The 21,408-nt window shown below is 34.6% G+C and overlaps 1 pseudogene; it reads right to left on the bottom strand.

Annotated features, from left to right (window-relative positions):
* Positions 1-10,776: 10,776 nt before the first annotated feature.
* Positions 10,777-13,659, bottom strand: LOC103259998 (annotated as a pseudogene).
* Between the last annotated feature and the right edge of the window lie 7,749 nt (positions 13,660-21,408).

The following is a 21,408-nucleotide window of genomic DNA, read 5'->3' as shown; positions in this document are numbered from 1 at the left end:
CAATATACTTCTATACTTGTTCGATTTGAATGTGAGCTTATTTTTTTAAAATTTGAGGCCTCTGAATTGGGGTTTTGAATAATGTCTATGGTGACATCTGGAAACACATCCTCAGTTCCTAGACCAGAAGCTTTATGGCAAAATTAAGTCTAATCACACATCCTTTCCCTGTCCCAGCATTAGCTCCTGGTTATTCTGGAAGGGGTTGGATTCTCTAGACATGTCTTTACTGTTCTTCTGTCCTGAACTCTACATCTGGTATGTAAAGTTAGAATTCAGACAGACTCTGGTCTCCATAGATATTTCAGGTGTCATACAGCTACTTGAGACCCAGGACAACTGTGGAAAATATTATGTGGAGTACTCGTGTCAGTTTTAAAATTCTTTAAAGTACATTAAAATCTTAAAGTCATGTTATGCTACATTAAGTAATACATAATCATAATTTGTCTGAGTCATTTACAAGTAATTTAAGGTAGTAAAATATTAGTGGTTGTATATAAGTTTGTAGATTTTGGCATCTTGTTTTTACATAGTTTAAAAAAGCTAAATATGTTTAGTTATATTAAATAATAATTTGGTATAACATCTTTCTAAAAAGTTACAAAATGTTTTTTATCTAAAAATACTGATATAAAACAGTTCAAAATTACTCTCAAGGTTTTTACTAGAAACTAGGGTTACTAAGAGGTGAAGTTGTAGTTAATATACATAATTAAAATGTAATTAAAATGACTTGATATAGGAGAAAAAGTTATGTATACAGAATCTATAAACAAAAGCAAGGTATGATTTTGGTGAGGAAAATTATAAAAGCATAAAAATATGTTTAAAAAGAATTATGTTAATTACTTAGAGTTTCATGCTAAATCAACAAGTACCAAAATTGTTTAGATAAGTACTTCTAGTAAACTCTATGGTCCAAGAAAATTACTTATGATAATCCATTTAATAAATAGCACATGTACTTAATTTGGAGAAATAAAATTGATATTTAAAAGGATATAATTCCAATTGTTTCAAACTGTAAGAATAAAAGATGTAGATAAAATTAAAATATAGGAAGTTTAGAATAATATGAAAATAAGAATATAAGAAAATTATAAAACATTTGTAAGGGATTGTAAAAAGATTTATGAAAATCGTGTGTAGTTAAAGCCAACTGAGTATGGATCTATTTATAAAGTTGTATTAAAATTAAGTTTACTATTGATAATACACTAATAGAAAAGTAAATTTTTTTCCATAAAATTTATGGAACATCAATAAGACTAAAATGTTTGTTCACCTTTTAAGTATAAACTGCAAATTAAAAAAAAGAGGGAAAAGAAAGATAGAATTCTGCTTCATGTTGTCTGTACATCTGACAAAGCCCTAACATCTAGGATCTACAAGAAAACCAAACACGCTGAAAGGAAAAAAACAGCCCCATTAAAAAATGGACAAAAAACATGAATAGAAGTTTCTCAAAAGAAGATATACGGGCAGCCAAGAGACACATAAAAAGTGCTCAGCCTCACTAATCAACTGAGAAATGCAAATCAAAACCACATTAAGATACCACCTAACCCCAGTAAGAATGGGCATCATTAATAAAACAAACAACAACATGCCGTGAGGATGTGGAGAAAAAGGAATGCTTCTACACTGCTGGTGTGAATGCAAATTAGTGCTACCTTTTTGGAAGACAGTATGGTGATTTTTGAAAGAACTAGAAATTGACCTTCCATATGATTCAGCAATCCCCCTATTGGGAATAAACCCCTCGGAGGAACTCAAGTCATTCTACCAAAAAGATACCTGCACACACATGTTTGTTGCAGCTCTGTTCACTATATCAAAAACATGGAACCAACCATGCTGCCCATGAAAGCTGAACTGGTTAAAAAAAATGTAATACATTCATGCAATGGTATATTATGCAGCCATAAAGGAGAAACATATGGACTTTGCAGCAACTTGGATGGATTTAGAGTCTATCAAACTCAGTGATCTATCACAGAAACAACAGAATACCATACATTCTCACTCATAAGCAGACCTTGAATAACTACCATAATACTATAAGAAAGGGATTGGCAGTAGAGGAAAACTGCCAGAGGCGGGGAGCTGGGGGGGGGGGGGAGGAATTGGCAGTTGAGGGAAACTGCCAGGGGAGTGGGGGACACACCTCATCAGCAAGAATACTTGCATAATGAACATTTGCATACCTAACCCTGAACTGTACCCCACATCTTTAAAATAAAAATAAAGAAAAAGAGAAGATAGACAAAAACACACACATCTTTGTTATTATGAATTGTGCTGCAAAGAACATGTAGATGGAGGTGTGTCTTTCATATAATAATTTCTGTTCTTTGGGGTAGATAACTAGTAGTGGAATTGTTGGATCAAATGATAGATTTACTTTTAGTTTTTTGAGAAATCTCCATACCATTTTTCATAGAGGATAACAATTTACACTCTCACCAACAGTGTATAAGTATTTCCCTTCCTCCACATTCATGCCAGCTCTTTTTATTTATTATTATTATTATTATTTTTTGAGTTGAAGTCTCACTCTGTCACCCAGATGGGAGTGCAGTGGCCACTCCCGGCCACCGCAGGCTCGACCTACTGGGCTCCAGCGATCCTTCCGCCTCAGCCTTCCAAGTAGCTGGAACTACAGGCACGCGCTACCACACCCGGCTGATTTTTAGATTTATTGTAGAGATGAGGTCTTGTTGCCCAGGTGGATCTCGAACTCGCGGGCTCAGGCAATCCACTCACCTCAGCCTCCCAAAGGCGCGGGATTACAGGCTGAGCCACTGAGCCCAGCTATTTTTATTATTTTCATGATGGCTATTCTGACTGGTGTTAGGTGGTATCTCATTGTGGTTTTAATTGGCATTTCCCTGATGATGAGTAATGTTGAGCTTTTTTTCATACATTTGTTGGACATCTGTATATATTCTTTTGATAAGTGTGTTCCCACTTTTTATGGGTTCTTTGCTTTTTTCTTGCTGATTTGAGTTCTTTGTAGACTCTGGATATTAATTATTTGTCAGATGTATAGTTTTCAAATATTTTCTCCCAATCAGTAGGGAATACTTGCTCTGTTGATTATTTATTTTACTCTACAGAAGCTTTTTAGTTTTATTAAGATCCACCTGTGTATTTTTGTCTTTGTTGCATTTGCTTTTGGGGTTTTACAATTAAGTCTTTAGTCAGTTTAAATTAATTCAAATTAATCTTGAGTTCATTTTTGCATATGGGACTAGATAGGAGTAAAGTTTCATTGTTCTATATATAGCTATTCAATTTTCCCAGCATTGTTTGTTCTCCAGTTCCATCAAAGTTACTGCAAAAGACATTATTTCATTCTTTTTGATAACTGAATAGTATTCCATAGTGTACATATACCACATTTTCATTTTCCACTAATCAGTTGATGGGCATTTAGGGCTGATTCCACATCTTTTGTTGAATAGGGTATCCTTTCCACAGTCTATGTCTTTAGAAGGAAACCTAGAAAAAAACTCTTCTGGATATTTGCCTAGGCAAAAAAAAATTATATTTACACAAGAAGTGACAGATTGCTATAGCAATGTGTCCCACCCAATTCCTGCCTTGTCCTCAGGCAATCTGCTATCTGAAGGTCAAAGTGCAGCTGGCTTCAGGGCCTCAGGTGTTCTCAGTCAACCTGCCCAGCCAGGACTATCTTAAGCCACTGAGTTTGCCTTTGGCTCTCATTACCTTCCAGGGTAGCTGGAAAGCAGCTGTGCTTCCTACAAGAGTTGAGTACCTGGGAAATGGCTGGCACTAATTATTGTTTTGTTTTGTTTTTCCCTGCATCAAGCCATGGGAGAACACAACAGAGCACAGCTGTGGATAAGGTAATTTCCCACAAGGAACTGGAGTCCTGCAAGGCTTAGGGACTCTGCAAGTCTGTGGCACTCTGCAAGTCTGTGGCAGGAGTACAGAACTCCTGGATTCTCCTCACTCACCTTTTCTGGTGCATTCAGGGCAGCTGGTGGACTGTGGTGCTGCAGGCAAGTCTGGCCAGTTCCAGCCAAGATCAACAGGTTTTTCTCTGCTATGTAGCTATTATCACTCCTCTGAAGGTTCATGAGGTATGCCACTCATCCCATTTTTATCTGAATGCTGGAGTAACTCTCTTTACCTTGGTTTAATCTATGGGAGAAACTTGCTGTAACTGCCTCATGTTGGCCATCTTAATTCTATTGTCTCTTCTTCTAAATTCTCAGGTGGTCACTTGGATTTTCTACTTTATACAGCACCTTCTTTTTAAACAATACTTTCATAAAGTTTTAATGATGACAAAACATTAAAAGTTTAGAAAAATTTCTATCAGGATATTCTTTTTTTCTTCTTCCTCCACCATTTTTTTTCTGTCCAGGATGTTCACCAAAACTCTTCAAAATAAAATATATTTAATTTTTAGGAAAATAGTAAAATAAAAGTATTTGTTAGTAATCTCAAGAAAAGTGGTTTAAAATTATTAAAGTATGCTCCCAACCAATAAAAAAAAATGGATTCACATAGATAACTTAAAGTAAAGTTAAACAGAACCATGTGTTCATAGCTGGATGAAGGAATGGTCAAGTACTCTGTGCTCTCAGAAGTGTTATAAAAGTATCACAGATACTTCTTTCTACAATCAAGCCAAACCAGTTTGTTTTGTCAGTACCAAGACAGTGATCAGAACCCATTCCCAATCCTAACCACCTGACTTTGAAAAATATATCTGACTGAAATTTCTGGTTTTGAACTTGGAAACCAGTGATTCAGAGCTCACATAACCTTGCCATTTAGGGCTCAGTCAACTTTAATGACCAATCAGAACTCAGCTGCACTGACAAAATCAGAAGTAGGTAAATCCTTCAATTTCATAAAATGACCCTATTGATAACCTGCATGGGAACTTGAGCTATAAATTTTCATCCTTATCTTTGTTCCCAGAAAAGCAACTTACACCTTAGGCTACATTTCCCAGGGTGGCAAAATGTTCACTGGATTAAAGTCTCTTTTCTACAAATTTCTTTTCAGAGAGCTTTTACTCACTAAACACTTAAAGCAGATTATTTTGAACTTCCCTAAGCTGAATGTTTGTAGTCCCCCAAAATTTATGTATATGTTTACATTTTAACCTCTAAAATGATGATATTAAGGGGTCAGTTTTTGTGAAAAAAATGGTCATGAGAGCTAAGCCTTCAAAAATGGGATTGATGTACTTCTATAAATGAGGGCTAAGAAAGCTTCCTTGTCCCTTCTTTTACAATGTGAGGACAATCCACATTGAGAAGTCACCATTTATCAGAAAGTGAGCCCTCATAAATAACAAGTATCTTGATCATGGACTTTTCCAGCTTTGATATCTATGAAAAATAAATTTCAGTTGTCCATGAGCCACCTAGTTTATGGTATCTTGTAGCAGCCCTAAATATCTGAGACCAAAATGAAAGTGTTAAACTTTAGCTTGTAAGCTACAGCTTAAAAAAAATTAAGGCATTTTATTAAAATTCATGCACTAGTTCTAATTACTTACTGCAAAACAATGTAAATTAAAGTTTCATATAAAATTATGACTGAATTTTTAAATTTACTATACAACTAACTACTGAAGAAAAATTACAGATTTAAAATAATAATAATAAATAAAAGGATTAATAAATTATAATAAATATTAAGTAGCAAATATTTTATGTATTTTATGAGAAATCATACATAAAATAATGATGAATTAAAAATCCAGAAGTGCCGGGCTCAGTGGCTCAGCCTGTAATCCCACGCCTTTGGGAGGCTGAGGTGAGTGGATTGCCTGAGCCCACGGGTTCGAGATCCGCCTGGGCAGCGAGACCTCATCTCTACAATAAATCAAAAATTAGCTGGGCGTGGTAGCGCATGCCTGTAATTCCGGCTACTTGGAAGGCTGAGGCGGAAGGATCGCCGGAGCCCAGCAGGTGGAGGCTGTGGTGACCGGGAGCAGCCACTGCACTCCAGTCTGGGTGACAGAGTGAAACTCCAACTCAAAAAAAAAAAAAAAAGTCCAGAGGTGTTTATCTTTATTCAAAGAAGTTTACAAATATCTTTTTTCTTAGTAACATGCTTACATAACAAAAATGCATTTCTTAAAAACTATTTTATAATTAAGATGTTATATCTCAATAACCTGTTGGTCTACATCAGAATGTTGCTTGCAGTAGTTACTAATTACGGCTCCAAAAATAGCTCCAAAACACTTTATAATTGTATACTAACTCTGAAAACATTTAGTAACTTTGCTTTTTATCTAAATTTTACCAAAATTTAATCACTGACACCATACTGCTAACAATTGTTCATATTTGTTCACCAAAATAATATTAACTCTTCATGTTCTTGCTTGACTTATATTTGAAAAATGTAATCTGGAAATAAATCTATACTAGCATACATATAGAATTGAATGTTATATCTATAGTGATTGACAAAGTTGATATGTTGTTAGTTTCCTCATTTTAGATTAGGTTTATATTTTTTCTAGGAGACAGAAAATGTAAAATAACATTTTAATTTTGAATCAATTTAAGGGAGAAAAAAGTAATAATTTAGAGAAAAATAATGAAGACTTGTTAGTATATGATTGACATATGGCTAAATTATGCTTCAGTTGAAAAGACAGACCATGATAAAAAACAAAAAAACCAAAAAACCCACCTGTGTTGACCCAGTTAATATCTTCAGGCTCCCTTTGCTTTATGTATGTAAAAAAATGTAATTAATATTTTAAAGTTATAACTATGAAAAAATAAATAACACATTGTTATGCCTATAAGAATTTCCACTGGCACAGAATTGGTCTTTTATTTGAGATGCATTTGGAATTCAATTAAAATGCTACCTGAAGCAAGTATAACTAAATTTTTAAAAGTATTTCTTATAATACAAAATAAATGCTAAAGATTTGTATTTTATTATAGTGAAGAAAAAGAATTTTTATATATTTACATGATATATTAATAATATGTAGCATAAATGAAATGTAAACCTAATAAAATTTTAGATATTTAATAAAAATGAATTATAAATATTTGTGAGAGCAGAACAGAAAAAAATAATATAATTTAAAAAGTGAAGGGATTTCTACTGCATGATGTACAAAATAAGGATAATTTGTACAGAGAACTGTTAGAGTGAAGAAATTTAAGTAATTTAGAAAACTTAGAACAGACTTTTTTTGAATTTCATTATATGTAAGAAACACATGGCTCTTGATAATGTATTAAGTTTTCACTTATCACTTAAATGTATGGATTATAATTTTCATAATTTTTTTATTTCTGAGCTGTCAAGAAAGAGTAGTAATGTTATATCAAGTCAAAGCATCTCAACTACATCAGATGTTTTTTTTTCATAAAAAGTGTAAAACCAAAAAATTTTGTTAATTTATTATTACTTACATACTCTATTGAACATTGAAATAATGTGTCACAGAATCAAGGTATAAACAAAAGATACAAATTTCAGATTATATACTGTTTTGGATACACCACTAATTAATAAAATTCCAACCATAAATTGAAACTACAATTTCATAAATTATAATAATGACAAATTTCTGTAATTAATATTGTGACAGTATGTACCCCATAGGTTGATAAAAATCATTATAAACTTATTTTTATTAAAGTCACCTTTAATCCTTCTCTTTCTCCTTGACTTATTGCATGGTCTTTTAATTTTTATATTATATGGTCTAGGGGACCATTTGGAAAATGCTGATTTTTAAAAAAAAATTTTTAGACTTTTCGTATGGGTTTGCTGCATATGAAGAGCTAGACATTTAGGAAAGTGATCAATGATAGCAGTTACTGTACTTGAAAGGTTTTGATCTCCATTAGAAATTTGTCCTCTATCATATGCCCGAAATACTCAGTTGTTCTTTGATGATTTATTATACCAAATTACAGGTTTCCTAATTTCTATTTGGAGTAGAAAAACCTAAATTCCATGTTGAATTGGATGCAATAATTTTCATTCTTTTTTAGTATCAATAAGCACAAAGGTAAACATAAAGTGTAAGTCATATGGTGTCATATTATTGTAGACAACATCATCTCCCAGACAGAAAAAGCCTACTTCATGCATCAAATCATAGTTTGCATAATGTGTAAAGTGCTGTGTACATCAGTTATAGTATAATATAAATGTATTTTATTACTAATTTTGTTATACTTACATTTTTGTCAGTATTTACCAAATGCCATTCTTCAAATAGTTCAAGATGCCAAATGTATGTAATTAATCACTTTACTGTTTGACTGACAAACACTTTACTGTTTGACAAAAATGTAAAACTTTTGGTTGAAAGAAGAAAATCAAAGTAAAAGAAAAATCCAATGTTATGAATAGATAATAAGCATACTTGATTATTTTTTCTGCTTATTTTTTTTTGAAAGCAGAATTTATTGAGAGGACAGAAAAGCTCCCACAGTGGAAGGGGGTTGTCCTGTTTATTTTCTTGAAGTTGGCTTTGACTTCCTTAAAAAATTTAAAGAATATACTATCAAATGTTAAATTATTTGTTTGATTAAAAAAAGAGCAGATGTTTTATGTATAAAAAAGTCAATAAATAATTCACAAGGAGATTAACCAACTTAAAGCAAGACAAATATACCTATTTTACAAGATATTATTTTGAAAATATTATTTATTTTAATAAATTTATTTTGTAAATACAATATTTAATTTAAGATATTTTAGAGAGTACCTTTTTAACATTAACATGAATAATAATTATTTTGATAGTTTGTTAAATCATGTTATAGAGAATAATCCTAGGAATTTTGACTTGGTAGGTCTGAAGAGCACTCATGGAGTTTACATCTTTAGCAAATTCCCAAGTTTGGCTGATTCTTCCAGGCTGTGAATCACACTTTTAGTAGGACATCTTTGGAATTTAAATATTAGAAGTGTATAGCAATCAAGTAATAGTTCATTGAAGCCTGGGATGGGAGAAAATGTACATAGTAGTTATCATATTTTTCTCTGAATTTTTCTTTTTCAATTAGTAGTTGTGTGTTGATAATGAGCCAGACCTACTCTGCTCAACTTCCCTTTGGGTATGACTTAGTACCTTTGTTACAGAACTTGTTCATCTTGGTGCTTAGAAATTATTGATATTCCTTCTAACTGGCCCATTATTCTACAACAAATTTATAAGGATGAGACTCTTGCACCTAAATTTAACTAAGAGAAAACTTGTCTCTCCCAAGCATCCTGGCATCACAGGATGCCTGTTATCTAGTAGAAATTTGATGAATGTTTGTGGAATAAATATCATCTTGATATAATTCATTGGGCAAGTTAATTGGACTTTTACTAATCTCATCATCAGTTTTTGGTCATATTATGAATATCAGTGACCCAATATAAAAAAAAGGCACTAGGACAAATTTAATCACTGATTTTTCTCATTGATATTCTCTATTAAAATGCTTTGTTTGATAACAAATTTTCCCTTTTATCTCTAGATTCTCAGCACATTGAAAAAAATTGGAATATTGTATGTCTATGCCTAATGGTTAATGCAGACAATGAGAGATTACCATAATTTTTATCTTGAAAAGTTCAAGTATATATCCCCTTTTATTTTTTTTTATTTTCTCAAGTTTATTTTATTAACAAAAGTGTAAACTATTTTGAACAAAAGTAAACTATGAGTTATGACATTTGACAAGACAGTAGATATGGAAAAGTGAATAACATTCATTAAGTATAATACAGCAGATGAGATGTCTCTCACATGTATATATAATTATCCATGCTTTTTCAATAGTCTCCTAGTCAACTTTCAATGTAATTTTCACAAATGTGTAGCAGCTCAAACACAAATGCAGAAGCACAATGGCAAAGTTTGGCAACTACTCTGGGCTAATTATGAGTATGAAAGAAAACCTTGTATCACAGTTTAACTTTGATGTAAGCTACTGTATAATATGTATGAATCTTTAAATATATTGACACTGAAATCAATGCCCAATTAATGAGAATAAAGAAGAAGGTTTTAAAATATTTGTTGCAGTATAGTAGGTGGCAGAAAAAAATGAAGCAAGTTTAAATAATCTTATAGGTATCTACATGACCAGAAACATGACCAATCCACATTAACTTAACTCAGTTAAGATTACTTGTGCAAATGTCACACAACAGAAAGCTTATGTGCCATTAAACAGTGTGCCTGGACTTTAACAAGTAAGAAAAGATACATTTTAACCCGTCAACATACTCCAAAAGGAGATTCTATTAAGTAATTGTTCTCTTCACTCATACAGGCACTAATGAACTATAAACTGTGATTAAACCCAAAATACAAAGGTGGTCATTTAAAACAACTGAGCAACGTAGCCAAAGACAGAAGGCACTGATGCTGAGTAGGTGACTGAGTTCATGAGTTCATGCATGGTCTGCAGGTACATTTTCAGGCAGCTAATTGGCCTTCTGTAGACAAACTGCGTTTTGTGAATGTACAAATGTGTTTAATTAATGGAGGACTACATTTATTTCATTACATTACAAAGAACTCTTCCTACACTGTTAATTTTTTTTCCTGCATACTACAGTCTTATACTAGAATTGTGCTACTTTCTAACAGTTTCCAAATTACTATTTCAGGTAAAGATGATGAAAAAAGAAAACCAAATCAGATTATCTGACTGATGACAAATTTGAGCACCAACTACAGCAAAATTCAAGGTCGAGGTAATTTTCAAGTCAGTTTTTTTGATTTGGCAATTACCTTCCACTGTTTTCATCAGTATTGAAACTGAGATCTTCAGAGTCTATTTGTTCACCATCAGGAAAACTGGAATGTGTATCTTCATCTAGGGGCTGTGGCATGAAAGAGTCATTAAATTGGCCCATGCCAGTGTGCTCTTCCTGTTCCTCATTCTCAGTGTCATATTCAATGTCACCATCGCTACTCATTCCTTCCTCAGGGGCAGCTGATGCTCCTTCAGGTAGTATAGGCTGTAACTCCCCAACTTCAGAATTGTTTTCCAAATCACTCAACTGGATTCCTTCCAGATGACCTCCTTTAGCATTAGCCCCCAAAGTGACCATTTTCCTGCTTTTCTCAACAATAGGTAAGCCACTGAAAACTGTAACCACAACATTATCTGAATCCGAAGTTTTACACTGCTGGTCTTCAGTTTTGGGCAGAATATCATCTATACTGCCATGTATCAAGGCTTGGGGAGAACTATGTCTGCTCCCAGACTGAAAGCTTCCTGGAGAGCCTTCTGACAGAGTCTTACAGTCTCCCTCTGGATGACTGTTTTTCCCAGAGTCCACTGCTCTTCAAAGTGATAGACGACTGACTATATTGGACCGAGCTGACTTGGGTGAATTACTCTTCTTATTTGTGGGGTTTCATATGTAACAACTGGCAACTGATGACTTTGCCAGAAGTCCCATTCCCATATCCTGTAATCTGCTAGAGTTTTCAGTTCCACATGCAACCAGAGCTGCCTGGTCAGCAGATAAAAGATTTGTTTGCATGTCTCCAGAAGCAGCATTGTTGTTTTTCATTTCTGAAAGTGTATTTTTTACATCAGTTTTCATACATCGAACTTCAGCCATTTGAGTTTTGAGTCTTTTTAACATCTTTAAATCAGAGGGCACTTACCACATTGCCAGCTGTTTCCTATGGTCTTTATCTTTTCAAGAATATGATGCTGTGGGCTGCAAAAGTGAAGCAGGTGGGTGAGGCTGCAAACCCCACATATTTTCCATACTTCTCTGGTCTTTAAGGTCTAACAAATGTATTAAAATTAATGGATCAATGTCTAATAAACTATTGATCGTTGCGGAGCATAAATGTGTTCTTCTTGACATTCTGCTGCTGGCATCCACATAGCCATGCTACTACCTGGAGGTCCCACAGCAACTGCGTCTTCCACAAGTTCTCCCTCTTCTAATTCCATGTTGTTATATTCCACATCATTTTCTCCAGACATAGTTTCTTCATCAACGTCATTTTCTGCTGTATTATTTGTTGCAGTGGAGCTAGCAGAGGAACTGCTGCCATCGAGGTGATTTACTTCATCTTCACAAACAAGATCCAGATCTCCATCTGAAAGCTCATGATGATAATCTTCATTCTGAATCTTCTCCTCATCTTCTTCATCCTCCTTGCCTTCCCTTACAGACACTGTAGTAGGACCACCCTCCAAAAGCATGTCAGAGCATGCAGACTTCTTAGCTCGTGTCTCTGGAGCATCATCATTTTGGGGGCTAAGATGATTATCTGGTGGTAACAAATCTCTTGATTTCTGAGTTTGAACAGCGCAATAGTATGTCTCTCTTTAAGGTTGTTTGTTTGTTGAATATAGCTAGTCTGTGCAGGTTCCAACTGAGTAATAAACCAATGCTGGTGCCAGCATTTTTGAAAGAAGGTTGATGAACATACCTGAAACCTTAAAATCATGGTATCATTTTGCTGGTTCAAGTATCCTTCAGTTGCTAGTAAGTCCAAATGGAAAAATCTATTATAGCCCCAGCATTCTCCAACTTCAAAATCAGATGCAAATTCTCAAATGATTTTTTTTTTTTGTAGGATTATTGCAGGACTGGTGAACCATCTCTACACAATATTTATGTTTAGAAGTTTCAGACAAGCCAGCTGTGAGTTCCAGAAACACAGATAGGTAGTAACCATGCACAAGTTCATTTCCATCTTGTTAAACTTTTAACCTCTAGCGAAGTCCTGAAACTTAAAGAGGTGGACTGTAAACAGTCTTCTCTCTGGCTCAAAGTGCTGAAATTCCCTAAAACAAAAATAGCTGAATTGTAAGAAGGTACTAATTCACTGGTAAAGTCTGGAGGAATGGGGTGGTAACAAAGGATGCCATGGGCTTTTGATGGACTTGCTGAAACATCCTGAGGATCTCTGAGCTCTTGGATATCAACTCACTCTTACTACAAGACTGAAACTGGTGTTCTACCTCCTGAAGTAAGCATTCCAATAGCTCTGTTTTTTGGGTTAGAGATGTTTTCTGACCCATAAGTGTTATAAGCTTATTCTTCAGCTGTGTGTCTAGCTGAGCAATCATCATCTCCACTGCATTCCCAATTTCCTGAACATGTTCATCTTTTGCATTTCTTACAACTTCTATATTTCTTTCCACTTCTTGAACTAAGCTGATCAGTTCCATGAGACGCTGACGAAGATTGGCTACCTCTCCACTCACTTTAGTGACATGCTGCTCACAAATTTCTGCCAAAGGTTTAAAGACATGTCCACCACGCATTCCTTCCCATAGTGCACACTGATGGCAAATACACTTCTTACAAGTCCAGCAAAATACACTTAAGTTTTTCCTGGTGATTTTCACCTTTGTCCTTTTCATTTTCTTCATGTTTGGTGTAACTGCAGAGTTGAAGAGTATCAAGCTGTTGTGTTACTTCTTCCGCCCAACAACAATTTACTAGTTCCTGTAGCTAGAGTGGAGCAAGGCGATGAGGACATTGAGCTCTCTGCTCTGTCAGCCAGCACCTAATACAGCTGAAACAACAAAGCTTGGAGCAATGAAGACGCAGGCATGCATCCTGCAATCTCTCTATACAAATGAAACATCAGAAAATCTCAGCAATGCTCTCCATGTTCTGTTCATCCATTACCTCCAGCTCTTGGTGGGGCCCCAGGACACCCTCGAACTCTGCAGTCTGACCTGGTAGGTGCCCGCACGAGGTCGCCAGGTTAAATCACCCAGAATTGCCTGGCACCTGCATCAGGGGCCTCGGCAACAGCCCCACCTGCGGGCCCTATCGTTTCAGGTTCATCACAGACTACTCCCATTTTGCCATTTTTACATGCGCGACCACCCTGGGGTGCAGAGAGAGGGTGATTGTGGCTGCAGTTCCTGCCTCTTGGCTCAGCCGCCCTCCGTCAACCGCAAGAAAACCTCTATTAATTTTATTATCTTCTATATTCAACTTCCATTCTCAGTTCACACTCTCAACTCAAACTACTTCTTTCAGGAAACCTTCTCTTGACTTCCAAGTTATGTGTTCTGTGTTTTTATCTACTAGTAGCATTCTATTCTGTATTTAGGCACTTATCTAAATGTCATTATATATTCATTTTGTGATATTTAATTTTAAAAAAGTCTCTTGCTCTCTCTGAGAGGACAGTAACAGACTTAGGTTAAGAGCATGCTATAACCCAATAAATATGTAATCGACTTGTGAACAATAGCACAGCCATTTTTAGTTTTCTGTCTTAAACATAGCCTGTAACTGTTAAAAGTTTCAGTTATGGGAAAAACTGCAAAGCCCCAGTTGACAAACTTCAACCCCTTCCCTTATCTCACTTTCCCCTTAGCAACAACCAATCAGGTGCCAGGGAGTAATCACTTAAGTTTCCAGATGTCTCTGCAACTTCCCTAGCTAGTGGGCCAAGATCAGCCTGAGTCAGGCTAGCCAATCCTCCACGATTAAGCTGACCACCAGAGGTTACTACCCAATTAAATGGTAACAAGACTGGAAAGCCCCCCCAAACTCCTCCTCCCTTTGTGTGAAAGCATAAATGCCATCTACTTAAGAAAGTCAGGAGCTCTGGATGTACTCCGCTGCGTCGGTTGTAGACAGAGGTCCAGGTTCGAGCTTGCAAATAAAAACCTTCTTGAACTTTCATCGGAATTGGCTCTTGGTGGTCTCTCGGATTGAACATTCGGCCACTACATCTCAAAGGTAAAAAATTTGTCTATATTGGTTCATTTTTTATTATGCAATATAATTTTAATTAAAATATTTGAAGTATTTTAAAGGGTCCTTTACCCAGGCTTCTGTGTATGCTTTTTCTATGAGTGTATGTGTGCATCTTGGTGATGAGTTAACTTTTGAAAGTATTACTGAAAAGTAAAAATGATGAAAGGAAAAGAATATGATATTCACAAACCAGAGAATAGTGTTTTGTATATGCTAGTAGTTTAAAATACTTTAAAGATATGCATTAAATATATCTGTATATATACACATATATATGTACATACACACATGCTGAACATACCAACTTTTTGTGTTTTGTTGTGTTATGTTTTGTTCAAATTTAATGTCCAGCAAATAATGGATTGGCACAGAGTCAGAAGATTAAATAGAGGCTAATGAGCTCATTGGTATCATCAGTAAAATTTTCCCTTAAAAGTCAGGGGTCTATGAGTATTTTTTTTTTTTTTTTTTTTTTTGAGTTGGAGTCTCACTCTGTCACCCAGACTGGAGTGCAGTGGCCGCTCCCGGCCACCGCAGCCTCGACCTGCTAGGCTCCGGCGATCCTTCCGCCTCAGCCTTCCAAGTAGCCGGAATTACAGGCGCGTGCTACCATGCCCGGCTGATTTTTTGATTTATTGTAGAGATGAGGTCTCGCTGCCCAGGCGGGTCTCGAACCCACGGGCTCAGGCAATCCACTCACCCCAGCCTCCCAAAGGCGCGGGATTACAGGCTGAGCCACCGAGCCCGGCTCTATGAGTATTTTTTAAAAATTTATTTTATTTTAAAGATGTGGGATAAAATCCAGGATTTGGTATACAAATGGTCATTATACAGGAAAAGTTTGGGCCTACCTTTGGTCTCTGCTTTGCATGGTTTGGTATCAAGTACCCTTATTAATGGCAGAAATTTCCCTGGCAGTTTCTGGCTACTGTCAATCCCTTTCTCATTGTGTTATGGTAAATGTTCAGGGTCTGCTTATGAGTGAGAACATATGGTATTCAGGTCTTAGTCTATGTGATAAATCACTTAGTATCATAGACTAAATCCATGCAAGTTGCTGTGATGTCCATAATTTTGTTCTTCTTTATATTCTGCATAATATTCCATCATGTATCTGTACCACACTTTTTAAATCAGCCAGTATTGATGGGCAGCATTGTTGGTTCCATGTTTTTGCTATTGTGAATAGAGCTGCAATAAACATACGTATGCAAGTATCTTTTTGTAGAGTGATTTAAGTTCCTCCAGGTATATTCCCAGAATGGGGATTGATGGATTGTATAGAAGGACAATTTCTAGTTCTTTTAGGGCACACCACACTGTTTTCCATAGCAGTTGAATTGTTTTGCATTCCCATCAGCAGTGTAGCATACCCTTTTCACTGCATCCTGCCAGCATCTGTTGTTATTTTATTCTTTTAATGACGGCCATTCGTACTGGAGTTAGGTGGTGTCTCAATGTGGTTTTGATTTGCATTTCTCTGATGATTAGTGAGGCTGAGCATTTCTTCATGTGTCTGTTGGTGTTGTATGTCTTCTTTTGAGAAGTGTCTTTTGTTCACTTTTTAATTGGGCTGTTTGCAATTTTTTAGCTTTTGGCCCATTTGAGTTCCTTGTAGATCTTTTGTCAGATATACAGTTGGCAAATATGTTTGCCCATTCTGTGAGCTGTCTCCCCACTCTCTTCATGGTTTTGTTGGCCTTGCAGAGGTGTTTCAGTTTTATGAGGTCCCACTTGTTTATTTTATCTCTTATGGCATGGATTTTTGGGGTTTTGATCAGGAATTCATTGGTTATTCTGATTTCCATAAGGGTGTCACCTACGTTTTCTAAGATTCTTAAAGTTTGGGGTTTGATCCATTTGTGGTTGATTTTTTATATATGGTAACAGGTAGGGGCCCTGTTTCATTCTTCTGCATGTGGTCAGCCAGTTTTCCCAGCACCATTTACTGAATAGGTTCTTCTCTCTTCAGTGGTTGTTAGTGGAGGCATTGTTGAAGATGAGTTGGTTGAGGAATTGAGGTTTTTGCTTCCAGAATCTCTGTCCTGTTCCATTGGTCTATATGCCTGCTCTTGTACCAATATGAAGTTGTTTTGATTATTGTAGCCTTATAATAAAGTTTAAAGTCTGGAAGTGTGATATCTCCCACTTTGTTTCTTTTGCTAAGGAATGATTTGGCTATTTATGGTTATTTATGTTTCCTTATGAGTTTCTGTATTGTCATTTCCAGGTCTGAGAAGAATGATGTTGGTAATTTATGGGTATTGCATTGAATCTGTAGATTGTCTTGGGTAAGATGAACATCTTAATGAAGTTGATTCTTCCAATCCATGAGCATGGAATATTTTTCCATTTGTGTCACCTTTGATTTCTTTGAACAGTGTTTTATAATTTTTATTGTTAAGATCTTTCCTTTCTCTGGTTAGGAAGATACCAAGGTATTTCTTTTTGGTATGGCTATTGTGAATGGGATTGTGTTTTTTTTGATTCTCTGCCTATTGGTTGTTGATATATAAGAATGCAACTATCTTTTGTACATTTATTTTGTACCTTGAGACTGTGCCAAAATCCTTTATCAATGCAAGGAGGTTTTTGACCGATAGTCTTGGATTTTTGAGGTATAGCATTATATCATCAGCAAAGAGGGATAATTTGACTTCTTCATTTTCTATTTAGATACCCCTGATTTTCTTCTTTGGTCTGATTGCTCTAGGACTTCCAACACTATGTTGAACAGGAGGGGTGAGAGTGGGCAGCCTTGTCTTGTTCAGGTTTTCAGAGGAAATGCTTCCATTTTCTGTCCATTTAGCAATATGTTGGCTGTGGGTTTATCATAGATGGCATTGTTATCTAGTTCAACAATCTGTGAGACAATTCTGAAAAATGGAAATCAGTTTTGAAAACATGTTCCATTATTACTTAAATATCCATTTAGTTACTGCTTTAAAGTTCATCTCATTCACTATGATGAATAATTGATTGATCTATAATTCCCAATCCCAGAATACAAGAACACTGCCATGACTCTTTCAGTGGTCTCAGCAATTTTGGTCCTGAAATTCATCCTATGTGGTATATAACACACAATACAAACACACACATACCAATTAAAAAGTTATTCTATATCAATTGCATAATATGAAGATCTCTGTGATTCTTAGAATAATCATGACTATGTAAGACTCTCAAGACATCATCTTTTTAAATCCCTTTCCATCAGAAAAGAATTTAAGTCATTCCAGACTTTAAGAGGTAAAATACTTTCCTCTTTATTAAATTAAGTAACTTATAAGTGACACAAAACTGTCTTTTTTAGATTAACAATTTAAAAATTTCCTGGATTTTTACTCAGTGGATATGGTATACAGTTCATAAGTATATAACAATTTGGAATATATTCAAAAAATATAAAAAGAATCCTCAGTTCTAATAGCTATAGTGTATATTGTAACTATATAATTCAAGGAATTCATCTCTGTTGGTTGATTGGTCTGTATCATAAGAAGCTCTACATGGCTGGAAGGTAAACCAAAATTTTAGTTAATAAGTAAATTGCAAACCCACATAATAAAAACTTTTCTCTTTTGGATACTAAGGTTTATACATTGCATAGGACAAAGTCATAGAGAAAAGAAGCAAATCTTTTAGTTTCATGAGGTGGCAATAGTGTCATGCACAACTCCTAATTTTACCTCTGTTTTTTCTAAGTTTATGTGCAGTGGCTATAAGTAAAACAGCATCTATTTAGTGCACTGTCTAATAGCATAGCCAGCAGGCTATAGGACAACATTCTAAACTCATCTGGTTGTGTCTCTCATCTGAACATAAATTCAGTATTCACAGATCAGGTAATTATTGTGATCAACTATTTCTTACAATGAGTGAGGGAATGAGGAATCATTAATTTATAAAAGTTAGCTTCACAAATAGCTTTTTTGTTTTAATAACAGAAGCAATACTTTATGGAATAAAATGACGCATAACATTTTCAGTAAATATTCATATTATGGTTCTAGTAGAAATATGCATTACAATTCTAGCAAAAGACACGTTTACATTTTATTCCAGTAAGAACAAACACTTCAATTTTCACAGTAACATAGGTCTAGTGTAATCAATCTGCCACTGGTATATTTACTTGTAGCAGACAATGCAACAGTGACACTAACCAGGACAATCTTGGTGAGAAAAACATGTCTTTGATTTTTGTATACATAATTTACTCTCTTTCCTCTATGACTTCTTTGTTGATATGACTAGCATGTAAATTTGTGGTGACTGGGAAAATAAGTCAACTGGCATGGCATCCACCAAGAAAATATCATACATAAATAGTTTTAGAAAACATCCCAGTCTTGAGTCTTTACATGGGACACAAAGACTCTCATAATTTCCTGTTTAAGACATTTACTTTTATAACACTCTCCAAAGTTTTCTTTAATACTCTGCTCTAGTTCATTATTCAACAATCTTCTTCCTACAAATCTTTGAATAAATAAACAAGTTATTAATAATAGCTTATAAATCAGCACCGATCTGCACATGAATGATCTCTTTTCCTAGCTAATCATACATATACTACTTTATTTTTCAAGCAAACATTATTTTCTTCTTTCCATCAGAGTTTTCACTAAGTGGACTATAATATGATATAAAACTATAATATAAATTGTCATATTATAATTAGACAAAATCAGACATGTTATTGTTTCTCCTGAGTCAGTTAGTCTTAAGAAACTTCTCATTAGTTCATAGTTATAAGTAAGGTGTTGCAGCAAGAGGAACCAGTAAAGTGAGACACATTTACATTTACATATAGGATGTATTCTGGGTCAAACCACTTAGACCTAAAGATGCAGTAATACTGTCCACATTTATTTTTAGCTGAATGAGTCAAATACCACATAAGTGTTAAAGAAGAGTTAGGCTATATAGTCAGTTATTCCACGTTCTTGTTTTTAATCTCAATGCATAGTAAATAAAAAGCCAGAGCTTTCTGTTTAAATAAGAGTAAATACTTGTTGAAAATAGCATTACTTTTTACCAACATTATCTCATGTGTGTTTCCTAGCAGACCTTGTCACTGGTTGATAATCTGATTATCACTGGATTCCCTAGGTGAATACAAGTCATTCAGCCTTTCTTTCTGGTGCCCCTACTCAAACCTAATAGCTCTCTGGGCAATATAATAAGTGGATTAAAATTACACATTTTTATAAATGTAAGAAGGCTTAATTAATTTGCCACTTTTTCTGGATAAATGATTCAAAAGAAATAAATTGACATTTCTCTGTAGGGAGGATATCCCAACACACTACAAAGCAAAAGACTCTAAGTATCTTTATTGAAATGACAGTCCTCTACGTTTTGGTGAAATTTATCTCTCAAAATTTGGTAACAGTGTTCCCAATATTTTCCCAATGACACTGAAGGAATATGCTACTTCCTGATGCACTATGTTATCTTCTGTTGATATCTCAATGTGGTGGATCGAAGTGATGTCCCGAGTGGAATAAGCTGGTCAAAATTTTTATTGTATAAAAAATTCTGTAATTCAGAAAGTTTGAGAAAAAATGTGGAAAGTGGCCTGTTATCTTTACTGGTTCTATTTATTAAGCTTATCAAACCCAAATCAACAATTGCATATAAGATGTTAGGGATAAAATTTGCTTAAATATTAAACCACATCTCTAACAGCCCACTGTAAATGGACTCATTACTATGTGATTATATTAATCCATCAGGTAGTTTAAGTGTGGCTGTGATAAAAATATTATTCTTGTTTCCTTCCAGTCTTTAATATGGTATCTGATTTGAAATAATAACAAAATGTTTTTATGTTGGCAGGCAAGGTGAACCAGATTCTTACATATGTCAGAGAGCCAATAAGATAATTCTGTCAATGACTTTGTATCCTTATTTCATCTACACATTCAGATAAATGAGGCAGTAATCACAGATCAAGTTTACAGAATTACAGAGTAATTATAGATTTTAAATCAGACAAAATTCAATTTGTCCAAGTGACATTCTGACTCTTATGCTATCAGTACTTGCTTTAAATTATTAATTGCTGAAATGTTTGTCTATTTTTTCTCTTAGTGCAGTTACCCTAGTTGGGATACAAATCGTTTCAGAAAATGCCAAATGAAAGACTTATAAAATGATTTTTTTTGAAAATATAAATTTATATTTAAAGGGTACTTCCTCATCATTCAAGGGATTCCAAATCTGTGAACTGCCAGAAAACAGTAAAATTTAATAGTGACCATGACATTTTTGCAATGGCTCAAGTTTTGTCATTGTTGCTGATTATATATACATATATTGTTGCTGATTTTATATATATAGTATAATATATAATCAGCATATATATAATATATATACAAAAAAGTATATGTAAAAATTATATATGTGTACATATACAATTGCACAATATACATATACAATTTTTGATACACAAGAGGTGAGAGATTTATATTATTCCCAAAAGAATGTTATGAGATATAATTTTTATACTAGTATATTATGATTGATTGGCCAATATCTCTATTATCTACTGGTCTACACTTCTGATGATTGTTCTGACTCTGCTGCTTATTATGATAAGCATGCTAATGTCTCTGGGTGCTACATGGCGAACATTATCCTGGTGTT

The sequence above is a fragment of the Carlito syrichta genome, unplaced genomic scaffold (genome assembly GCF_000164805.1).
Source record: "Carlito syrichta isolate Samal-C Ts95f unplaced genomic scaffold, Tarsius_syrichta-2.0.1 Scaffold303091, whole genome shotgun sequence".
NCBI classification, from domain to species: domain Eukaryota; kingdom Metazoa; phylum Chordata; class Mammalia; order Primates; family Tarsiidae; genus Carlito; species Carlito syrichta.
Note: the sequence above shows the minus strand (reverse complement) of the source record. Positions and strands in the feature narration are given on the sequence as shown.